At 37.8% G+C, this 25,690-nt stretch overlaps 2 long non-coding RNA genes across 3 annotated transcripts in view; one reads left to right on the top strand and one right to left on the bottom strand.

Annotated features, from left to right (window-relative positions):
* LOC120304723 overlaps window positions 1-25,690 on the top strand; it is a 56,439-nt gene that overhangs the window by 9,760 nt on the left and 20,989 nt on the right. Inside the window, exons 2-4 of one of the 2 annotated variants that reach the window (XR_005555805.1) lie at window positions 5,029-5,137; window positions 8,168-8,286; window positions 13,336-14,019. This is a non-coding gene — a long non-coding RNA (uncharacterized LOC120304723). Of the gene's footprint in view, window positions 1-5,028; window positions 5,138-8,167; window positions 8,287-13,335; window positions 14,020-25,690 lie in introns of those variants that run through there. The other variant, XR_005555806.1, reaches the window with a different exon arrangement.
* LOC120304724 lies at window positions 15,985-22,916 on the bottom strand. The gene is made up of 3 exons (XR_005555807.1): window positions 22,779-22,916; window positions 21,889-22,006; window positions 15,985-16,426 (listed from the first exon to the last, which is right to left on the bottom strand). It is a non-coding gene; the product is annotated as an uncharacterized LOC120304724 (long non-coding RNA).

Below are 25,690 nucleotides of genomic sequence, written 5' to 3'. Positions count from 1 at the left end.
ATGCTCTACATGGGGTTATCCCTGAAGAGCATTTGGAAGCTCCAGCTGGTGCAGAGTGCAGCAGTGCAGGTAGTTTTTGGGGCCCTAAGGATGGCCCACATAACACCACTGCTCCACCAGCTGCCAGTTTGTTTCTGGGTGCAACTCAAAGTGTTAGTAAGCACCTTTAAACCCTTCATGGTATGGATCCAGGCCATCTCATCACATTGGGATTGGCCAATTCTACCTGTGCCAGCAGACAATGCATGCTTTGGATCCCATCAGCGGGATATTTCGGCTGGCAGGGTCCAAGAGAAGAGCCTGCTTCTGCTAATTGGCTCGGGGCTCCAAAGGAGGGGCTTCACATTGGGGGTGGTTGATAAATTAATGACAGATCCTACCTCCCTTCCCTGCTCATCCTACTCCCTCTCTCCTCACCTTTTAGCTAGGTTTATGTATTGCATTTTTGTAATATTTTATTTGATAGTTTTATCTTTTAATATTGTAAGCCGCCAGGACTACCCTGTGGTAAAATGGGCAACCAATAAATTTAATAAATGAATGAATGAATGAACAAAATAAGTTAACATAGGACATGCTAAAGGATATTTGTAAACAATGGACCCAGAAGTTAATTTTAAAAATATTTAACATTATACACAAATTGTATTTAAAAATGATATGGAAAAAGAGCAGATAAGATTGAGTCTGAATTAATCTAAAAGTGATGGGTTATGGGAATGATGTAGTAGGAGATGCTACACTAGATATACAAATGAAATTGGATGGTATTTTACTAATCCCGAAGAATGACCTGGATAATTTTCTTATGTTGGATTTATAAAACAGACTTTGTTAAATTTGTCAAGAATTATGTGAGAGGGGACAAAGAAAAAATGACAAGGATTTTGCAGAAATTTACAGAACTTTGAGGGGATTGAGGATCACAAATTGTTAAAAGGAAGAAATATAAAGTTGGCTAATTTGATCAAAGTTAGTTAATTTGATTATTGGACCTTTTTGATCTGGATTGAACAATGTGCCTTTTAAAAAATTTTTATGGATAAGAGATGAAATAGGGGAAGATGAAGATAAAATTTGTTGTATTTTGAGGGAAAGAAATGTTATTAAGATTCCTTATTCTTGCTATGCAAGGGAAAGTTATGTTTATTCTTTTTTATTTTTCTGAACTTTCTATTTTTCCTTCTTATATTTTTATTTTTCTTAGCTTGTATTTGTTCTTTTTAATTGTAATGTTTAATAAAATTACTATAAAAAGACATTTTTAATTTGTTGTTATTATTGACAAAGTTAATTATTTTTGTCATATCATTTATCTAATTTTGTAGTGATTGATAGAGATATACTATCTATAAAACATTATGTACTGTTTTTTCCCTAGCTTTGGATAAATTTTGATTTTTTTTTCACAATTCCTCCTGTTTTAATGTCATTCTTTCTCTGAAATTTTGCGTTCAGTTTATCAAGCAACTTTTTACTTGTTCGAATCTGTGTCATATTTTAATAATTGTGTGTTTGTGTGTGTGTGTGTGTGTGTGTTGTGGGCAGTCTTTATTTTGTATATATGTTTCAAATTCTGTCATTTGTCATCCTCCTTTTTCTTAAGACTTGCTCTTTGTATGTCTGTATGTATACAGGTAGTCCTTGTGTTACGACCACAATTGAGCCCAAAATTTCTGTTGTTAAGTGAGACATCTGTTAAGTTAGTTTTGCCCCATTTTACGACCTTTCTTGCCAAGTTGTTAAGTGAATCATTGCAGTTGTTAAGTTAGTAACCTGGTTAAGTGAATCTGGCTTCCCCATTGGCTTTGCTAGTCAGAAAGTTGCAAAAGGGGAATCACATGAACCCAGGACACAGCTGTCGTCATAAATATGAACCGGTTGCCAAGCATCTGAATTTTGATCACAGTACCACAGGGATGCTGCAAAGGTTGTAACAGTGAAAAACATCCTAAGTCACTTGTTTCAATGCTATTGTAACTTTGAACAGTCACTAAATGAACTGTTGTAAGTCAAGGACTAGCTGTATTTGTATGTTTGTATTGACCTTGGTAAATTTCAGTTTTCACTAGATAATTCTTGTGGTTTTCATCTATTTCAGGAATTTAAATGCAACATATCCACATATGTAATTAAACTTTTGCTGCAATAATTATTTTTAGAATAAAAAGACATTTGAAAATGAAGCTAAAGTGAGATTGCTGAACTTATTATTTTTATAGAATTCCATGTTTTATTAAACTTTGTCTCATAATATCTTATTCCAAATTTTAATCTTTAAAATCCATTAACTAGACCAGCTCCTTCCAATATTATTAATCTGCTAATGCCATTCAGATTTTGTTCATTCTGTTTTCCACCATAAACAACTTGCAGCATAATATAAACTTCAAAAAAGCAAGAAGTTTTTTTTTTTCATTCCAAATAAATATATTGACTTTTTTTGCCAATTGTGCAACGTATTTTACTGGGATTGTAATTGGTACCATTTGAAATAAATAATAATTGTAGGTAATATATTTATTTTAATGGTCACAATTAATCCTAACCAGGAGTTTTTAATTTTTCTACCTTTCAAGATCTTTTTAAACTCCCCACAATCTGATGTAATAATTATGAAATGTGAGGTTCAGTCCCAAATATTTCACTAGATCTTTTGTTGTCTAGCACCTGATTCTTTTTGCTCAAAGCTGTCTTCTTTTTGAGATAAATATCTCATTATTTGGTTTTTATGTTAAATTTGTCTCTTAAAAATTCAAGCTATGATTGTTTTTATCAGTTGTCCTACCGCACTTTGTGATTGTATAACAGTGCTACATCGTCACATAACATTTTATGTTCCTCTCCTTGAATTTTGATCCCTAGTACCGTATATGCCGGCGTATTAGGCGACCCGGCGTATAAGACGACCCCCGTCTTTATAGCCGGGCCGCATTCCTAGAACGTCGTCTTATACGCCGGAAACTACCAGTATTTCCGGCGTATAAGACGATCCCCGTCTTTAGCGCCGATTTCAGCGCTCGCGGAAGTCGTCTTATACGCCGGCATTTACGGTATTTTTCTTTTCAAAACTGATTAGCTTATGCTTCTAAATCAATCACAAATAATAGTGAGGTAAGTGGACATTTTTATCTGGTAATTTTGTTTATTGAAATTTTGCAAAAATTATTCTATTATCCATAATGCCATTGATACATGCTTTTGACCCAAGCTTTTGAATTCTTCACCAGGATTTATTTTATTCAATAATGCAAGTAGAAACAGCCATTACAAATTGTCAAAGGCTTTTTCTTTATCTAAAAAATAAATTCTTTGTTATTAATATATTCTGCTGTATTTATTATAATTGTGCTATTATTCTTTATACTCCTCTTACGGATATGACCCATTTACTCTGTATGCATTATATTTGGTACACATTCTTTTTAAATGTTCAACTAGTATTAAAATATAAAAATTATAATAAACTTTCAGTAAGGACAATGGTATTTATTACTATGGTTTTATTTCCTGCATTGTTTATTTATTTATTTATTTATTTATAAAATTTATATGCCGCCCAATCCCTAGGGACTCAGGACGGCATACAAAATTAAAACAATAAATATAACAACAAAACAATAAAATAAGTGCATTCATACAGCATGTCCCAATCATATCCCGGCACCCCCGGGGACATCAACCCCAGGCCTGCCGGAACAGGAGAGTTTTAATGGCTTTCTTAAAGGCCGGCAAGGTGGGAATAGTTCGAATTTCGGGGGGAAGTTGATTCCACCAGGTCGGAGCCACCACAGAAAAGGCCCTTCCCCGAGGGCCCGCCAGCCGACATTGTCTGGCTGACGGGACCTGAAGGAGGCCCAGTCTATGGGACCTTACCGGTCTCTGGGAACTATGCGGCAGTATGCAGTCCTGTAAGTAACCTGGTCCTAAGCCATGAAGGGCTTTAAAGGTGATAACCAACACCTTGAATTGCATCCGGAGACCCACAGGAAGCCAGTGCAGCTCGCGGAGGATAGGTGACACGTGGGTATACCTTGGTGCACCCACAATCGCTCTCGCAGCTGCATTCTGAACCAACTGCAGCCTCCAAACGCTCTTCAAGGGTAGCCCCATGTAGAGCGCATTACAGTAATCCAGTCTTGAGGTGACAAGGGCATGAGTGACCGTGAGTAGAGCCTCCCGGTCCAAATAAGGCCGCAACTGGTGCACCAGGCGAACCTGGGCAAAGGTCCCCCTGGCCACAGCCGATAGATGTTGTTCCAAATTTAGCTGTGAGTCCAGGAGGACACCCAAGTTGTGTGCCTGCACTGAGGGAGGTAAATTTACCCCCCCCCCAGGACTAATGATGGACCCTCAGGATGACCCTTGGGGGGCAAGACCCAGAGCCACTCGGTCTTGTCAGGGTTGAGTCTAAGCCTGTTCACCCCCATCCAGACCCTCACATCTTCCAAGCATCAGCACATCATTCCCTTCTTTATGAATCAAAGTAATATATGCTTCTTCCCATGTTTGTGGTATTGCCTCTGTAATTTCATTTGTTATTATTTTTCACTCATTTTAACAATTCATCCTCCAGCTCTTTATAATAGGTGACTAGCAAAGTCACATTCACTGTTATTATTCTTTGCTATTTCCTTTTGTGAGCTTCCCAAATGGATCCAGGCGCAACTGGCAAAACAAAGCTGATTAGCACAAGTATGTAAATGTTGCAGTTCATCTAGGATTATCTTTTATTAAAGTGAGCAGCACTGCATGTATTTATTTTTTCCATTTTTAAGTCCAAAACCCTGTATTGCAGTCTTTTGTTCTTAACTGATGGCTTAGCATTATTCCTAACTGGGTTTTTAAATTTAATGTAATCCTTTTTTCTTCAGGGTTTTCTTCAGGGTTTTCTTCAGGTATGCACAAGCTTTACATACAAATTTATATTTAAGTATGACCTATTAATCCATAATTCACATGAGTTTATTTGCACATTTTGTGGATAAATGTTTTTTTTTAAATGGCTGTGTTTGTGCTTCTCCACAGAAATAAGCAAATTTTCTTTGAGGAAAAAATGTAGCTTGATCAGCAAACATCAAAATAATTAACTGACAAAAATGGGACAAAAGGCCATCAAAAGCAAAGAAAGAGAAAGGTATGAACATTCAGCAAAAATTTACATTATCTATATCGAAGTCAAAAAAGCATAAAACTTTCCAGAGCCAATGAAAATAATACTGTGACCAATTAAAATGCTCAGCCCAAACATAATTGGAACATTTGATTATTCCATCTTTGACCCTTTTTGTACATAACATCAACAGAGATGGAAAGCAGGACACCAAGTGGTCCCTCCTCTATTCTGCATCAGGAATGAAACAGTTTGGTAAATGGGAATTATATAATAATATGTCCATTCATTATTCCTAAAATCAGAGTTTTCCTGAATTGGATGATCCCAAATCTTGTCAGTTTTCCACCTGTTTTATCTATAAATATTTTCTTTCTCTAAAAAGCAGTAGATCTATTCATCTTACTATTTTTAGCATCCTCCCCACGTCTCATAATTGAAATTAACACAAAAGTTAATAGTTTCATCTTGACTTACCTTTGATTTATTTTTTTTCATTCAAATAGTCTGGAAGTAATATCTGCAGCTATTTTTAAACTATTTTTATATATCTAATTTTACATTGATGCAATTCATAAATAGCAAACTAAAATATGTTTGAATGGGCAGAAGTCAATATACTTCCAAGAATATTCATTTGCTACTTACAGAAAACCCCTAAAAATGTATATAAAAACAAATAGTAGCTTAACTCAGTTAAGGAAGACCTGAAGAATTTTAAGAACATGTCAATTTGACTGCCAAAAGATGTGATAAGTGCAAATTGTCATTTTTCAGAGAAGTTAAGCAGAAACTGCAGATACAAAGAATCGATATAAAACTGAGATGTAAAATACTGAGGTAGAGAAAGGAAAACAGAGAAGGCTCTGGCATCACAAAATAACTAAATAGGAGCTGTTGGTTCTATAGTTCAAATTAGCACAAATTCAAACTTTAGACATCACTCCCCCCTTTCAGTACAGAAATAATTCTATTAATCTACCATAAACAATTGAAAGATTGCTGAAATTATTTGTGAATTGCTTTGAGGACTGATCATGATACATATATGGTAACTTTCTGTAATTGCTTAATTTCTTGTTTCTTTTTTTACTACAGAAATAAAAATTTTCAGCATTTGCCACTGAGTTTTGGCAACAATACATATAAATCCTACACAGACATTCAGGCACTGGAACCAGGTGATAAAAAATGGAACTGCTTGGCTCCGACACAGAGAATTAAAATTGGCTGTGTGATTGTTGTCAGACAGGAATTGTAATTGCTGCTGTTTAAGAAGTATTCCTCCCCTGCACAGGGCCCAACTGAGGGGATCAGTCAAAAACAAAGATACATATTTGGAGCAAGTTTCTAGTAGATGTATTGGATGTATTTAGTATCTAGTAGATGTATTGGATATATTTATTCTGCAGTAAAGGAGTTGTGAGAGAGGAGGATGCATAATACATGGATAGAACTTATTAAATTGCAAACCCCAAAATATAAGCCATATAAAATGTAATAAATACATAAATAAAATGAGGAAGAATAAAAATGAGAAGACTAATTATTTGCATAAAGGCTTAATATATTTTATTTATAAAATTTATTAGCTGCCCATCTTATTAAAGGTAACTCTGGGGGGGCTTACAGTCATAAAAAATATACCTACATTAAAATATAAATAAATTAAAAACCAAAGATTAAAATCTAAGGACACGTGGGTAGGGCAGGGGCAGAATGGGGGGAGATGGAATCTCTTGTTACTCATCAACAACTTCCACTGTGCTGTTCCACCATTGGGGTCCAGGTCAACTGGCAGAGCCAGATCTTTAGGCCCTTACGAAAGAATAGGAGGGTTGGGGACAATCTCACATCAGAGGACAAGATGTTCCAGAGGAAAGCAGCAACGGCAGAGAAGGCCCTCCTCCTGGACCCTGCCAGCCAGAATAATTGGGCTGATGGGATCTACAACATGCTTCTTCTGCCAGCATGAGTGGGATGGATCAATCCCAGTGGGGTGAGACAGTCCCTCAAGTAACATGGATCATGCCATGAAGAGCTTTAAAGATGATTACCAACACCTTGAATTGCACCTGGAAACAAACCAGCAACCAACGCAGCTCATGGAGAAGTGGTGTTATGGGGCCCACATTGTCACACTCTGCACCAACTGTAGACTTTGAATGTTCTTCAAGGGTAGCCCCATGTAAAGCCCATTACAATAGTCCAACTGTGAGATGACTAGAGACTGAATGACTAATCACAAGGAATCCTGATTCAGGAAAGGCCGCAACTGGAGTGCAACATGAAGTTGTTCAAAGGCTCTCCTAGCCATGACTGCCACCTGCTCCTCAAGCAGGAGTTGTGGGTCCAGGAGAACCCCCAAGTAGCAGACCAGAACTGTCTGGGCAGTGCCACCCCATCCAGAGTCAAAGATAACAAAATCCCAGATCCCAGAGCCCCATGTACATAAAGCCATTCGGTCTTGACAGGGTTCAGCCAAAGATTGTTGTCCCCCACAGGCCCCCACAGCCTCCAAACATTTCATGAGGGTGGCCACAGCATCACTTGGGTCACCAAGAGTGGAAATGTAAAGTTAGGTTATTCCATTAACTAGTTCATTAATTTTTCCAGAAATCATTCCAGAATTCCTGTCGTGTGTGTGTGTGTGTGTGTGTGTGTTGTTGATATATATACTCAGTAGTGATCCTGTCCCAGTAGTGATAGGAGTACTGGAGTCTATGATTCCTAAGCTGGGAGAGTTCTCTATGATTTTGATTTTAAAGTTGGAAGGGACCTTGGAGGTCATCTAGTCCAACCCCCTGCTCAGGCAGGAAATCCTACACCATTTCAGACAAATGGCTGTCCGGTCTCTTCTTAAAAACTTCCAGTGTTGGAGCATTCACCACTTCTGAAGGCATGTTGTTCCATTGGTTAATTGTTCTAACTGTCAGGAAGTTTCTCCTTAGTTCTAGGTTGCTTCTCTCCTTGATTAGTTTCCATCCGTTGCTTCTTGTCCTGCCTTCAGGCGCTTTGGAGAATAGCTTGACTCCCTCTTCTTTGTGATTTCAGGAACAACTTCGGAACTCTTGAAGTAAGTGAATAGCTAAGATACTGTACAGAACCCTCAAAAGCTCCCAGGCCATTTGTAGAGAACCCAAGATTCAGGAAGACACATTTTAGCCATAAAGGTAAGAAGGGATTTTTTTAAAAAAATAACATTAATCAGAGACAGGAAAAATAAATTATTTTATTCTAGAAAACTATTCTTTTAAATGAAACCATCTGGGATCCACACATCATAGTTTCAAGTTACAAAGAGATATAATCCTTTTGCACTAAACCAAGCACTGTTTTGGAATTAGATTAAGCTTCTAGTTTTCTAAGAATTTGCCAGACTTTTTCTTGTTTAAAAGTGTTGTATCATGTGATAGTCAGGTAAACTTTGTATTTGTATTTTTAAAAGATTTCTTGAGGCCATAAAAATAATCAATGTACAACATCTGCACATACTATCTACAATTTAATTAAAACACCACAAAAATATTACTTTTGTTCTGATAAAATATATATATTTGCTAGACACTGGCATATAAGAGTTAAAACTAGGAACAAAACAGTAAGGCTTTTTAAAAACTCTTGAATTTTATATATTATAAACAATTGCTTGGGTTTCCTAGATTTATATTTCTCTTCTCTCACCTGCTGAATGAAAAATCTTCATCAGGGTCCAGTCCAAGCTGAGAATAATCAAAATGGAGACTGCTTTAGAAAGAAGGTTGTAGTTTATTGAAGGGCAGAGCCAGACAGAAAGATGGCTCTGGGAAAGCTGACCACATGTAGTAGGGAGTGGTGGGTTTTTATACCTTCTTGAGCTTTTGTTTGGAGTTGTTCCTGTGGCATGAACTTTGACCTGAGTCTGAGTGTGCCTTTCTGGTATTCTGATGGTGGTGGATTAATCCTATTATGTCCCAAAGGTCATATCCTGTCTCCCTGGAGCTGTGGCTGATGACTATGTCCTGTGCCGGATTTTTTGGGTGTGAGGGTTTGTTGATTCTAGGGATCTTTGTCTTTCTAATCCCAGTTTCCTGGCTCCAATCTTTCTGACAAGATTATCACATCTACATTTCTGCAGACCTGGTTTCTGTTTGGGGCAGAGACTTGGGGGGGGGGGTTCGTTTCTGACTTTAAGATCCTTTGGGGAAATATAATATTCTGCCTTTTAATATTCCCCAAAATATTTCGTTCTCGGGGGGGGGCTTCCCAAACACCCCTACTAGAAAAAATTAATTTTCCAAACCATTTAACTTCCTAACAATTAATGCCAATTTTCTATTCTTTCCAGATAATAATGCATCCAATAGTATTTTTTAATCTTTTGGATTTCTGATATTCATTTTATGTAGGTAAATTACATTCTTAATATTGTTTCTTCATACCATCAAATGGAAAAATTATATTTGTATCTATAATTTTGAGCATATCCATAACTTTGAACTCTATTATAGAATGATCATAGACCACTTTCTCTCTTAAATGGTTCTATATTTTGCCCATTATTTTCTCTTTAGGATGATGATGATTTTAAGTTTAAACTAATTACCTGATGTGATTAATGTATGATGCAAATTATATTGTGAACTGTATCTCAATAATGTATCTTGTAGCATTCCTCTTTCAGTACTAGCTCATAAAGTATTCCTTAAATACTGTCATGCAATATCCTATTCCTACCTCAGAGGGGTGCTGTGAGCATAAATTGTTTGAAAGGATGGTGAAGCAGGGATACATTTATACAGAAATAAATTTCTTAGCCTACCTTTTTAGCTTGTGAGGAAATGTCAGTCGTAGCTTGGGTAGTAACAAGAGTAATGTGCTCTGCAAAAGTTGCTAATTTGAATTTATATTTTTCCATGGCAAAAAATCATCAATATTTCAGAATAATTGTTAAACCTGTTGAAGAGCTTGTGGCAAGGAGGACAATTTTCATTTACAGCTACCAGATCTAGGCTGCAAAACTCTGGGTGGCCATCAGATGGGAGCAAAGTGTTAAGAGTTGTGCAGCCTAGGACTGGAGTGAATAATCTTAACATCTTTCTATTCCTCTGATAGATAAGTATTTCAGTATGTCTGCTCCTATAGGCACAAAATAGAGGAAATCTCCCAAGGCTGTTATTTTTAGTTTCCTTCAGCCTCAGTTATCGCCTTTATTATAAAAGAAATCTACATTTCAATGAAACCGAATGACTCTTATCTCAATAATAATAAATTACGTAACTAATGTACCCAATTCTATAGTACCCTGACTCAAGGTCAGAAATTAACATTCTTCATTTTACTTACAGCTACAGAGAAAGATACTTATCTTACTGAACTAGGATTGAGGTGTCCTTGAATAGGCTTGTTTTGCTGTCATCAAGGGGAAATGCAGATGCTGTAGTCCGCCTTATTAGTGTATTTTGCTAGAACAGCAGTTTTTCCTCTTCAGTAAGGAAGATAAATAGAGGGCACTGTATCATTTCTACTGGGGTTGTTTACAGGGAAAGGACAGGCAATATTTGATTTTTCTGGGCAACATGGTCATCACAGTATATAGGGAAATCTTCCCCAAAACGTTTAGTAAATCTCTCATTACCAAGGTGAAGTGGAAGTTGAGAAATGGCAACATAAGGCAATATTGTCCACAATGAGGGTGTCCATAATATATGAGATATTAAGTTTCATTTCTTCTTATAAGAAAACTAAGGTGGCCCTTGTACAACAGCATTTCCTGCATTTAAGAAAAGGTCCAACAGGTCAGTCTCTTCTCATCAATGGAAGATATTCCCAAAATGGTTGGACATTGTGAAAAGGAAAGCACACCCATACCTTCCTTTTGCATAGATTTTGGAGGAAGAAAAGAGACAATTTTTCTCTGTGCCACAACAATATAATTGGAGTTGAGGAACTCTGGTTTTGTTTTTCTTGAACTGAGAAGGATTTGACATCCCCGCCTGCTATAGGGTGTAGTGGAAATAATTCAAGGCCAGTACTGAATCCCAACATAAAAATAGAAATAAGCTTTTTCTCTGTGCTGCCTCTGTATGGGTGGGGCAATCGAAATTCATGGAAGGGAAAAAAAGAGCTCAGACACGTTTGCCAATCCATCCAGCCAAAGCCGGTTTGAGCCGGCTGAGACTGGTTTCTGAGCTGGAATGAGACATCAACTGTTGTTTAGGCTGAGGTTCTGCCGCACCAGGGCTGACTGGAATCTCTGGACTGGATTACTTACAGAACACCAAACGTCCCCTGTTAAAATATGGGGCTGGAGCCAGAGTAAATGCCATTAGCAGCAGAGCTAAATGGAAGATGTGGATTAGTTTGTTGCATGAACTGGAGATCTTGCCTTCAGTAAAAGAAGCTGCAGAGGCTCCAATTTGAAATCCAGTCTGGGTTTTTATTCTCTCCAGCTTTCCTGCTAGAACTGGTTTAGGGAGAAAAGGGGCCTCTCAAATATCGGTTTTCAGTGAGAGCAGCTGCTGTAGAACCAGAATGTGGGGGAGGGGTGCCAGCTCTTCTGGAAATGCAGACCAGTGTGAGGCAGCTAGGGGGGAGGGGAACAGCTTCCTTTTGTTTCAAATGCATTCACAATAGAAACGTACTATGCTAACACGAAAATCAAAAAACGTACAACAGGAGAAAAAAAATCACAGTTGTAAAACGAAATCTGCTGTAAACATGTGTGAGCAGCACACTGCCTGCACAACTCCTCCCATAACTTAAAAATGAGATTAATCCTAACTAGGTGAGATTTTCCAGTATTCAGAAAATCAGAATGTCCATGTTCAAAACAAATGTTTTATTACAGTAGGCACCAGAAATGTGTCTACAAAACAAGAAAAGAATCTTGGATATAGAGGGCCACATTACTGCCAATGGGTAGTGGCACATAATTCTCCCTGAAAATACAGTAAATAGCATAATATTTGGTGCCAAGGTAATTTATATCATGAAACTTAGTTTTACTTTCTCAATTTTTAATTATAATTACAAGGGTTTAACAGTTGCCTCCCAAAATGGAAATACTCATTCACTTCAGCAAACTGGACCTCAGAGAAACTTAATTATAAACCCCCCAAAAATTACAAGTGATAGGTTTACATCATACTTATCAAGCATAAAGTCAAGTACCCCTCTGAGATGGAAGACAAGGTCCAATTTCAGAGAAATAATTTTGACATTGAATTTAACTTCTTTTGCCAGTGTCCACTGTGGCACTTTTTTGATCCCTTGGCACTTTTCTTCACAAAAGAAATTGTGGGGGGAGGGGGGCGGAATCAGTATATAGTTTTCCCAATCCATTTCCTGGATCTTGGTCTAGGGAACTGGTTTAATGTACATCAGGTCTTTATTTCTAACACATTACAAAGGAAATTAATAACCAGAAAGTAAAAAGAAAAATAAATATCTCCGACTTTGTGCCCCCTTGCCCAGTTGAAGTCAACAAAGTTTGGACTTCTATGTGTAACCTTTAGGCTTTAACATTAGTTAAAAACTAAGTTTCCACATTCAATTCACTTTACAAGGGAATAAAGCATTACTATACAAATTCTAGAACTATTTCAAATACTGATTTGAACATATTAATTCAATAAACATATGTTCCTTTTTCATGTTTGATGATAAGATGAATCAGGAGGAAGGAATCGGTTTAGCTTTCAGACATCTTATCATCTTGTTGCTTTTCTTGGCACTCTTTTTAGGGTTTTAGCATCTTTGTATCGTGTTGACCAGACTTGGACACAGTATTCCAAGTGTGGCCTCACTAGTATAATATAAAGCAGCACTATAGTTTCTTGTGATTTTGATGCTATCCTTCTGTCGATGCAATCTAGAACTGCATTGGCTTTTTTGGCAGCTGCAGCACATTGCTGGCTCATACTTAAGTGGTGGACCATTAAGACCACCTAGATCCTTCTCATACTTACTATATCTGTTTTTTGAGAGTCAGAGACAATGAGTTCTAATCCTGCCTTAGCCATGAAACCAGCTGGGTGATCTTGGTCCAATCACTCTCTCTCAACCCAACTAATCTTACAGGATTGTTGTTGTGGGGAAAATAGGAAAAGGAAAGTGAGTGGAAATGTCCGCTGCCTTGAATTATTTGTAAAGAAATAATAAAGGGGGGATATAAATAAATACACAAACAAAAAAAATAATCCTAGTGGAGCTAACTTACTGTAAATCTGTCTCACTTATAGGCTAGAGAAAAGATGAAATAAGGACCCTGCAAGGGCAAATTTGCACTACTGTTTTGAATTCAAAGGAAGAGGTTTTTGGAGTGTCGAAGAGTACTTACCTATCACCTCTTTCAAACAGTTGCATCATTTCCTACTCTGCAACTGCAAAACAATCCCAGGGAAAGACAAATTTGACTTGAAGAACAATTGCAGCTGGTATATGTTTGTCCATGTGTGCTCCAGGGCACTGTTTCCTTTTGAATGCAAAGTGTTCCTGTGTTGTTAGGCACAAAGGGGGGGAAATGTTTTTATGCCTAAGAAACCCTGATGGGAGGAATGGCAAAACTGGATTTATATGATCAGAAATGAAATGATTTGTTTTAAGTTTGTTTTGAAATAAATACAATTAAAATATTGCTGGTATCACCAGAAAATGACAACCTTTACAAGTTCATACATTGATGTTATCTTATCTCCTACTCTGATAGTATACTATAGCATTTTGTGTGAGAGTGGATTACTGTATTCTCTCTTGTTTATTCAGAGAGCCAATTGATAAAAAAAAATAAAAAAAATATTTACCAATAATATTGGATGAAAAATTATTGTAAGTTGTCTCTGCTCAGAAAACATCAATAATAATCTGTGCTCATTTACAGAAATATAGTTTACTATTAAGGTGACCAACTTTTTTACAACAAAAAGGAGGACACAAATAAATTGAAAAAAAAATTGTAAATAAAAGAAACATTGTATTTATTGCAACAATAATACAGAATACACTATAATATGATAAATGCATAATAAAAACATTTGTAACAATAACATTTTATATTGTAATTATGCTTACATGCCTATTAATTATTTAAATGAGTATTTTTCCATTGAATGAATATTTTTTGTCAATGTATCATCTTCTAACAATATATTGGAAATATATGAACAAGAAATATCCTTCATATTGAATTTTATGGCAAGTGCTGCAGCTAGAGTATCAACATTCAATCTCGATTTCTCACTTGTCCAAAAATCTACATGGCTGGACTGTGCGGGGGTGAGCGGCAGAAGCAGGTGTTGTGAGCGAGGTGCTCCAGGATGGCCACGTAGGTGAGGTTGTAGGACCGCAGGTCAGCACTGCGTAGACCACCAGCTGGCGCGGCCCATGGAAGGTCAACTGCCCACCGTGCCCCCACCCACAGCCACCCCGCCAGCACCGCTGCCCTGCCGTGGAGAGCTGGCCCCGCGGCTCACAAAGCACCAGCCGAGCCAGCTCCGGCCCTGCAGCCGTCCCCCCAGCACCACTGCCCACCCTGCGCATCCCCATAGAGCCAGCCCCGTGGCTCGCAAAGCACCAGCCGTGCCGGCTCCGGCCCTGCAGCCACCCCCCAGCCGCCCCCCAGCACCACCGCCTACCCTGTGCATCCCTGTGTAGAACCGAACAGGGAAGATCAAGAGAAACTTACCGCTCCAGTCTCCTCCAGCTATCTGCGGAACTAAGTAAGAGATGGTGTAGTTGGGTAGCAGTGAGGGGTGCAAAGTTCCTGCAACTTGCACGTGCAAAGTTTGCCACCTGGGTGTTTTGGCGCGCTCAGCAGTTAGAGTGCAGTACTGCAGGCCACTTTAGCTGACTGTGTTCAGCAGGTCAGCGGTTCAAATCTCACCGGCTCAAGGTTGACTCAGCCTTCCATCCTTCCGGTGTAGGTAAAATGAGGACCCAGATTGTTGGGGGCAATGTAAATATATATACATTGCTTACTGGTGTACACCGCTTAGAGAGTGCTTGCACTTAAAGCGGTATATAAGTCTCATAAATAAATAAATAAATTCCTATTGGCTTTCAAAAGCCAATAGGGGGAGTAGCACAGCTCAGGCAAAAGTTGAAAAAAACCATCAAAAAAAGGTCCCGGAACGCCTTCTGAGCGTTCTATGAGGGAAAAAAAGCCCTGCAGATAAGTCTTCAAATATAGAAAAAGAGGACATTTAGGAGGACATTTTCGAGGGAGGACGGAACTCACAAAAGGAAGACTGTCCTCCCAAAAGGAGGACAGTATATGGAAAAGGAGGACATTTAGGAAGACACTTTTTGAGGGAGGACAGAACTCAAAAAAGGAGGACTGTACTCCCAAAAGGAGGACGGTTGGTCACCTTATTACTATGCTATCCAAGTTAGTTTTCTTTTAATAAACTTTGATGGATTCATTTTTCTCCCCTCCTCCTTTATCTCCCGTCTCTCCTCATATTTCTCTAAGATCTCTTCTGTTTTGCCTAGCATTCTCTTTGAGAAAGTTCCAATTACTGTTTAGTGGAATGTTATTGTTTTACCAGGGAAAAAGGTTTTAAAAAATCAGAGTCAATTTGAAGGATAAACTCAGGAGAATAAATGCTACCCCTCCTAAGTCACTGTTTCTTTCTTACAATGTTATGAAAGTATATGTTTTTTTTAAGTTGTCTTGTGAAATTTGGTTCCATTTGTACTATTCCCTGGAAAGTGTGTACAGATCCAGAATTCCTTGAAGAAAGTGGCATAGAGAACTATGATGAATGGAAACTAAAGGAGTGAAATAAAATGAAAGCATCTAACAAATTAGGTAATCCACTTGAATTTCATAATTTACAGGTTCTAGAACATATAATTAAACAGTCTGTCAGTATTTTATTTATTTGGTAAATTTATATAATTGCCCATCTCATATATGTGTTTCTTAGTGGCATACAAAGTTAAAAACATAGTATAAAATAATCAAAAATAACCACAAGAATCATTTAAAAACATTAAAACAATTTTTAAAAACTATTAAACAATAAAAACATAATTTGTGGAAGAACACAATCAACAAAACAGCCATTTTGTGAACTCCATACCACCACAACTAGATCCCCAGGCTAAATGTTTTCACACTGTTCTGGAAGGTCAGCAAGTCAGGGCCAATCTGACTTCAGTTGGTATGATGTTCCCAAAGGTGGGTGCCATGGCAGAAAAGGTTCTTTACCTGCATCTGGTCAGATGCATTTTTTCATGGATGGGAACCACAACATGTCCTTCCTGCCAGGCTAGGTGGGACAGATAGATATGATTGGGAAGAGGCGGTTCTTCAAATAATCCATCCACATGCTATATAAAAAGAGAACTTTGAAAATATAAAAATGGTACAAATGTTCATATAACAAGTCATCCAAAATTAAATTTATCTAATTTTTAAAATAGACTTTTAGCTTTTTATATTAGAGGAATGCTATAAAGATATTATATCTTCATTCTATTAAGGAAGGCTGTCTTGTAGATTGCCATAATGAGTTGTTAAGACACAAGTTTGGCAGTTTGCAGTTATATAGATTTGTAACTACTTAATGCACTATTCACAAAGTCCAGTGCTATGTAATGATTACAATATCAGATCTGGACCACAGTCATCATTGTAAAGAAGCTGTCCTGTCATTCCATGGTGAACTAGCTGAATCAACTTTCATGAATTTCCTCAAACACACATAACGTCTCAGAATGATCCAGAGAGCCTCCCTGTTTACAGTGTCAAATGCCTTACTAGGACAATAAAGACAAAGTAAACAGGCTTGTTCTGCTCAATTCACTTCTCCTGGATCTGCCTCACAACAAACATATCTGCTGTATTGGTAGTCCTTGACTTATGACTTAATGGCTACCATCCTTAAGTGAACACTGCAGCTACAGTATTAAACAAATACATTTTCTCCAATGGATGTTTTTTGCTAGGAACCGGAAGTAAGCAACAGAAACTGGCAAAACATGTTGCAAATTGTATTCATGTGATTATGGAGTGCTGCAAATAACCATAAAAGTCAGCCAGTTGCCAAGTGCCTAAAATGCAATCATGTGACCATCATAACTTCAAAAACAGATTGTAAGTAGCTTTTGAGGAGTTTGTGGTATCTGAAAGGTTGTTAAGTGATTGATTGGACTATGTGTACTTTGTTCTAGCTGAAAGCCACACTGTGTCTCTGGCATTCCAAGACAATGGTAAGTTTGTTCAAGAGAATGCAGGCACAGATTTTGCCTGCAATAGACAACAGTGAGATAACTCTGTAATTTCTGCAGTCTGATTTGTCCTTAACAGATATTTCCTCTAAGAAATAATAAATACTAGACTAACTTGACAGTCTAAAATAAGAAGATATAAAATATAATAAACACTGACAAACCATTGTCCATAAGAAGAGAATGAAACAAAGGGGTAAACCTAGTGAATAAGTGGCAACCCAGATAAAGAAACGTATATTCTATGTCTTTAGAACTCAAATAATGTTGAGTTCCTTAGAAAGAAAAAGCAGCCTAAATCAGGGGTCCCAGATTTGGAATCCATGGGCTACAGGTAGCCATCCAGGTCGTTTTGTGTGATTTGCACTCTGCCTCACCATGCTATCTCAGTTCAGACCAAAGTATATCAGCTCAGCACAGGTGTGGCTGATGGAACCACGTCAGAAACATATCCATATTCCTGCCACTTCGAAGTTCCACCCTCTGTTCTCCTTTCCTAACATTCTCTGGCATCACATCTAACAGTAATGAAGGTGAAGATGCCCTGAACAACATCAGCCTTGCCTTGATTGCCCTGCTGTCTGGCTAGGGTGGTGGTGAAGGGAATGTAAATGTGACAGGTAGCAATCAATTGGGAATGCTTGCGCATTCTGTCTATAGCACAGTTGAACTCACTAGCAGATGGTGAGGAGACACAAGGCAGGAGACGTGAGGCCAACATCCTGTAGGGCTTTACTTTACTCTATAGCAAGTAGTTGGTAGGAAAGGAGGGCAGAGGCAGAAAGCAGCAGCATGGTGGCATTTGTCAGAAAACCCCAGTGCAAAGAAGGGGGAAATGCCACCACTGTCCAAACATTAGGAACAATGTACTTTTAATACAGCCTGTGTCCATTGCATTTTATCTTTTGGGACTGAGATAGGAAGGGTGGATCCCTTGAGAGACAGTTGTACCCTGAAACAAGTCAAAGCAAAGACTAATGCTAATTGTTAATTTACTATTCCAAGGAACAGAAACTTACACCAACTGGTCTCATAAGCTTGTGAAGTATTCTAGTAGACAGAAGCACTGATTAGGGATGTGGTAGATTTCAAAACATATCAAGCCCATTGACAATTATCCCTTCCTTATACCTTAAAGAAGTAAATGAGAATTAATTAATTAGGCCTACTGAACCAATCAACAACACAAAAGAAGGAATAGCATTAGCTGTAGAAGAGTATAACAATGGCCCTAAAGAAGGTTTGGGGCAACTGTTAGTCAAACATGAACTTAGCCTGCAAAAATTAGAAAGCATGGGAAAGAAACTCAAGATTTCCCTGTCTTGACTTTCTTGGATATAAATGTGAGGGAAGGAGAATTACCTATGTTTTCTAAACACAAATGCTCTGAGTATAGAAAATAATTTTTTCAGTGCTCTTGTAACTTTGAACACTTGCTAAACAACAATCTTTAAGAGAGGATTACTTACGATCTATACAGTATTTACAACAAGAACAGGATTCTTTAGGTTACTCTCTCACTCATCTCAAAAGAGAAAAATTAATAAAGCATTATCCACTATCACCCCAAAATATGGACCCAGGAAATTATAGACCTAGCAGCCTGACCTCAATACCTGGGAAGATTCTGGAAAAGATAATCAAACAACGAATCAGCAAACACCTAGAGGCAAACAAAGTCATTACTAAAAACCAACATGGGTTTGTCAAAAACAGATCATGCCAGACAAATCTTATTGCATTCTTTGACCAAGTGACAAAATTAGTGGATCAGAGGAATGCTGTGGACATAATTTACTTGAACTTCAGTAAGGCATTTGATAAAGTAGATCACAACCTACTACTTGGCAAGATAGAAAACTGTGGGTTAGACAGCATCACTACCAGATGGATCCATAGCTGGCTGACCGGCCGTACTCAGCGAGTGGTCCTCAATGGAATCTACATGGGGGGAAGTGTGTAGTGGGGTGCCCCAGGGCTCTGTTCTGGGCCCAGTGCTCTTCAACATCTTCATCAACAATTTGGACAAGGGGATAGATGGGGAACTCATCAAATTTGCAGACGACACCAAGCTGGCAGGAATAGCCAACACTCTAGAAGACAGGCTTAAGATACAGAAGGATCTGGACAGATTTGAACACTGGACACTATCTAACAAAATGAAATTCAATGGTGAAAAAAGCAAGGTTCTACATTTAGGCAAGAAAAACCAAATGCACAGATATAGTATAGGGGGTACCTTGCTCAATAGTAGTAACTGTGAGAGGGACCTCGGAGTCCTAGTGGACAATCATTTAAATATGAGCCAGCAGTTGCTGCAGCTGCCAAAAAAGCCAACACAGTGCTAGGCTGCATTAACAGAGGCATAGAATCAAGATCACGTGAAGTGTTAATACCACTTCACAATGCCTTGCTTGGTAAGGCCACACTTGGAATACTGCATCCAGTTTTGGTCACCACAATGTAAAAAAGATGTTGAGACTCTAGAAAGAGTACAGAGAAGAGCAACAAAGATGATCAGGGGACTGGAGGCTAAAACATATAAAGAACAGTTGCTGGAATTGGGTATGTCTAGTTTAATGAAGTGAAGGATGAGGGGGGACATGATAACAGTGTTCCAATATCTCAGGGGCTGCCACAAAGAAGAGGGAGTCAAGCTATTCTCCAAAGCACCTGAAGGCAGGACAAGAAGCAACGGATGGAAACTAATCAAGGAGAGAAGCAACCTAGAACTAAGGAGAAACTTCTGACAGTTAGAACAATTAACCAGTGGAACAACCTGCCTCCAGAAGTGGTGAATGCTCCAACACTGGAAGTTTTTAAGAAGAGACTGGACAGCCATTTGTCTGAAATGGTAGAGGGTTTCCTGCCTGAGCAGAGGGTTGGACTAGATGACCTCCAAGGTCCCTTCCAACTTTGTATCATTATTATTATTATTATTATTATTATTATTATTATTATTATTATTATTATTATTATATGTATATTCATATGTATGCTTGCATTTCCTTCAAGCCATTTGCAATATTGTATGAAATCTGGACTCAGCTGAACAAAAGGAGGAAACTGAGAGATTTGAAAGATTTGAATTTTTTCCCCCAAGGAACAGTTACAAGGATTTACAAAAACTCACAACAGTCCACATTAATCCTGGGTGTGTTTTAAAGTGGAATCACCAGAGAACTGTGTCTGGTTGGTTATATGCAATAAATAAATAAATCTCAGTGGTTGCTATAAAGCCAAGAAGACATTTTTGCTTTTTAAGTACCAGCAAATGAAATGCTAAATAGCTGAAAGCTGGGAGATGAGGAGTACAACAAGAGCTTCCATCTGTCGGAAATAAGACTTTTCAAGCTCTGCAAAGTTTTATCATTGTAAAGAGAAAGATGATTGCTAATTTCAATTTTATATATATCACAACTGAGTTGGAACTAAATTAGCTCAGTTTTCTCACACAGACAGTGGTGTGATAATACAGTGGTACAGAGCTAATTCTAGAGCAGAAAGAGTCGATATTTAAATTTATTTATTTATTTATTTCTAAAATTTATATGCCGCCCAATCCCAAGGGACTCAGGGCGGCGTACAAAATTAAAACAATAATATGACAATAAAACAATAAAATAAATACATTCATACAGTGTGTCCGATCATATCCCGCCCCCCCCCCCGGGGACATCAGCCCCAGGCCTGCTGGAACAGGAGAGTTTTAATGGCTTTCTTAAAGGCCAGCAGGGTGGGAGTAGTTCGAACCTTGGGGGGGAAGTTGATGATAACTAGTTATAAAACAATTAATTATGAGCTGGTAATTAATTTGTGAAGGAGTCACTATTGTACACTATTGACCAAGGTAGAAATTATTAATGCTATTTACAGGGATTTCTTTCTCATGACAGTTCTATTATCTTTTAATTTTCTTTTTCTAGTCTAGTTTATCTTCAGAGTAGAAAATAAGAGCATTAAATCCTGATTTTAAAATAATATCACACATTAGGATTATGTAAAAGTTCAGCAAGAAATATTAAGCATCTCAATTGGCCATTCATGTTCACATGTTAACAAATGGGGGAACATCACACTGGACGTGGCTAATGAATTAAGAGACAATCCCACATCCCCACACACATTCTGTTCCCTCCCTCATATTTTAATTATAATTTTATCAGGATTGGGACTTCTCTTTTTATTGCTTTAGGGATATTAATATGGTATGATTTTAATATTTTATGCTGTAAGCCACCCAGAGTAGTTTCATTATGAGACAGACAGCAAATAAATAAATAAATAAATAGTGAATCTTTATGTCCATCTTACTCCCATTATATGCAACAACAAGGGTTTCTAATAGGCCTTTACACATCTCAGCTGCAGACCCCTATCTTTGACTCCAACAATGGCTGAAGCAGAATAAGTTTCTTTGATGCTTGACAGTGGCTGTCATACAGCAAAACAAATTAATTGTATAAAGATAGAACTTTGAACAAATCTGTTTCTAATTCTATCAAGTAGTCAATCCAGCTCTTAACTTTAATCAATCATAGATGGATCTCTTCTTTCCTTACCTGGTGTTGAAAGAAAAGTCTTCATCGTGGTTCAGTCCAAGCTGGGAATAAACATGGCGACTGCTTCAGAAAGAAGGTTGCAGTTTATTGAGGAGGAGAGTCAGACAGGAAGATGTCTCTGGAAAAGAGAGAGAGAGAGCACATGTAGGGAGTCGGTTTTTATACCCTCTGGAACCTTTTGTTTGGACTTGTTTCCTGTTCCTGTTTGAGGCTATTTCCTGTGTCATGTATTCTGACCTGAGTCTGGGTGTGCCCTTTGGCATCTGTGGGTTAATCCTATTATGTCCTGTCTTAGAGTTTGGGTGGGGTATGTAGATTTTAGGTGTCTTTGTCTTCCTAAACTTCTAGCTTCAATCTTCCTGATGGTTTACATCTGCATTTCTATAGAGCTGGTTTCTGCTTAGGGAAGGGAGACTTGGGGCTATTAAGAAAAACTGGGCATGCTTTTCTGCCTCTTTAAGATCCTTTAAGGAAATATATTTTCCTGCCCTTTTAATATTTTCTTCTCTGGAGGACTGACTTCTCACATGGAAAATACTGAACCAGGAGTTGAATAATTATTTAAGACAGGGGTTCCCATCCAGGGGTGCGAGATGATATTCCAGGGGGTGCAAAAACTTGGGTTTTCAAAACTATAGTGTATATGCATAATTCATTGCCGTTATTTTAAACTTTTGTAAGGGGTGCGAGAATATATCAGAAGCGTTCTAGGGGTGCAGGGTATAGAAAAGGTTGGGGACCACTGATTTAAGGTATTTGAACTAAATAAAAGTTTAAAATAAGGTTCAAAAATCCACATTGAATGTTATCAGTTAAGATAACTGATTAAATTAAGATTGAGACAGTTATACAGATTTTCAGTTTATCAAAACATCAGTTCCCTTTCACACCTGTAGGGAAGCCGTTGTATGAAGGATACTTGGTGTTTTAAAATGGTTGAAGAAAGATGAACAAAAAGGCTCCAAGTCATAGAGGCTCAGTTGCCCTCTTGGCTAAATACATTCTTGTGGAACTTTGTCCTCGTGAATCTTTGACCTACAAGGCAAGCTGAACATGGTTATTTATTAAAAGTTAGTTCTCTTTATGGACATTATCTTTAGCTCTTAGGCTGCAAAATTCCAAAGTGCAGCAGCATTGAAAATTTGAGGTAGATAATCATTTTAGCAGCATGGAGAAATGTATGGATGACAATACAAGATGGTTGAATATATTATACATACATACATACATACATACATACATACATACATACATACATACATACATAAATGTAATTGGAACTAATCCCAAGGCCACTGCTTCTTTTAAGATGTTCTTGAACTAACTGGGTAATTGAAATGTATTATTTTTAAAGAACCACTAATATATATTAAATGGCAATTTTGATTAAAAGTCCATTCATTCATCACAAGCATATGTTACATTGCCTAACATGACTGCCATCATATCTTATTCTAGTGCGGAACTCCATTTTTCAACAGCTATTTTTAGAGGGGGGAAACCTGGCATGGCAGGAGAATTTACCATTGAAGTCTAGATTTCTTCCTGTTATCCTAGGCCTAGGCCTAAGAGGAGGAGAAAAGAAACTAAGCTGCTGCTAGAGCAGGGATGTCAAACTCAATTTCACTGAGGGCCGCATCAGCATTGTGGTTGCCTTGGGGGGGGGCAGGTGAGTGTGGCCAGAGTGGGTGCAGCCTAATGGGTGGGTGTGGATGGAGTGGGTGTGGCCTATTGAGTGGGTGGGCATGGCCAGTTCTACATCATTCGCATCAAGGGTGCCTATGGGGGGCCTGGGCAGGAGTGGGACAGATCTGAGGGTCTCTGGCAGAAGGGGGTGGGATCGGGGCAAGTACCAAGGCATGGTCCACTGGGGCAAGTGCCAAGATGGCCACCACAAAATTGTACATTGGCTCCCGGCTGGCCTGGGCCAGGGCTAAGGCAGCGGGGGCCATTCCCTCACTGTTTCCAGGATGGCTTCGCAGGCCATATGAAACCACTTTGCGGGCCACATCCAGCCCCCAGGCCTTGTGTTTGACATGTCTGTGCTAGAGAGTAGGCAAATCGATCTTCTGCACCTCCTGCTATAGGCCTCTGTTTCTCTGACAGCAGGAGAATTAGAAGGAGAACAAGCAGTTCTTCAAAGGAAAAGGTGAGGGACTGGCTTCATATAATGCTCCTCTCTTTGGGTTTTGTCCTTTGGGAACATTCAGCTAGATCTCCTATATTAAAATGAACTATGGCTTAAACATCTGTATTTGATTAAAATATCTTATTTGGTATTCTGATAAGTTTTTATTATTTTCACAATGCAATTAATTCCAGAATTATATACTCTAGCTTTGAGTAAATAAGTTAAAAAAAAAAAAAAAGGTAGGGAGCGGGGATATTTGGTGAAGTTCCGATTTTTCACCAAAGCACAGTGTAAAAATTATGTACAATTAATAAAAACTTTGTTTCTAGGGACAACCCTATATATTTTTTGCAGTGATACACATATATATGTCTATATATGATACATTCAGGGAAAAGAATCTAGTTATATGGATTTGTAACCACGATTCTGAGAATTAAAAGCAATAAATGTTTGCTAAGTTTGCAAATATTATGGTTTCTACAGTATACCTTGAAGACAGAATAGGAATCATACCTAGCTCAGTGGAATACACTTATTTAGAAAGAGAAATAGCTCATTTCACTGAATGCAAACAAACTACCCTAATCTACATATAAAAGTATTCCTTACACAAACAATAATATTCAAATGGTGTTGCTCCAAAATGTGAAAACACTCCGCATGTATTATATTGCTTCCTTTCCTCCTCAGTGCATATTTAAGTGATGACTCATTTAATGACTCTATTCTGCCACAGATAACAAAAGGGAAAGGACTATGCAGAAGCCATACACTATTCTGAAAAGAAAGGTTTTAAGTCTTATAAGTCTTGTAAAAAAAAATTCAACTACTTTTTCTATAACTTACCTTAATTAAAAAATAAAAAGGAAGTATGTATACTTTAAATCTATGTAGCTTTCAAGTAACTATCTCACTTTTCTGAGAGAGATTATATAAATAGCTCAGAAAACATTTTTGAAGGTTTTTTCCTATCTTGTGACCTAAATATTAAAAAAAAATGCTGCTTATTATCTTCAACTACATTTCTGTTGCAAAGTTATCAAAGTTATGACTAGAAACAGGACATGAGCTACTCTATCATCTATTTCTGTATTATGGATAAGGCATAGTGCATAGTATATTGTGTGGCATTTTCTCCATCAAATCTTATCAGCAAAATGTGTGCAATCTATTTCTTTCAACAGTGTTCTTAGTTTTAGCAGAAATCCTTCCTTACTATATAGTGACATATATTTTGAAAATATTTTAACTTGATATAATCCTGAACTCACTATTTGAAAGTATGTCAATTAAAAATATAATGGTGGTGAAAACTGATTTGTTAAGATAACACTGCATATATGAAGAGGTTTAAGCCTTTGGTAGTGCTAATGAAACAAATTGAGAGAAATAGGTTAAGCCTCTCTTCATTCCATCTCTCAATTTTGATAGTCTTTCTGAAGATGCATTTAGCATCTAGTATGGGCCAGGAAAATGGTTTCTCTGTACTATATTATTCTAATAGGTCCATTATATATTTGCATGCTGGACAATGGAATTTTCATTATCATAACCCAGAGCAGATTCACCTTGAATATTTATAGAGGAATTGTGTGGCAAGACTCTTGTAAGTATGGACAGAGTTGTGCTAGATCAGGGCTCTTCAACCCCCAGTTTGCGGACTGGTAC

This window comes from Crotalus tigris, unplaced genomic scaffold (genome assembly GCF_016545835.1).
Source record: "Crotalus tigris isolate CLP2741 ecotype Arizona unplaced genomic scaffold, ASM1654583v1 scf7180000017644.4837335, whole genome shotgun sequence".
Taxonomy (NCBI): domain Eukaryota; kingdom Metazoa; phylum Chordata; class Lepidosauria; order Squamata; family Viperidae; genus Crotalus; species Crotalus tigris.
The sequence above is the reverse complement of the archived record's forward strand: the minus strand, read 5'-3'. Positions and strand labels throughout refer to the sequence as shown.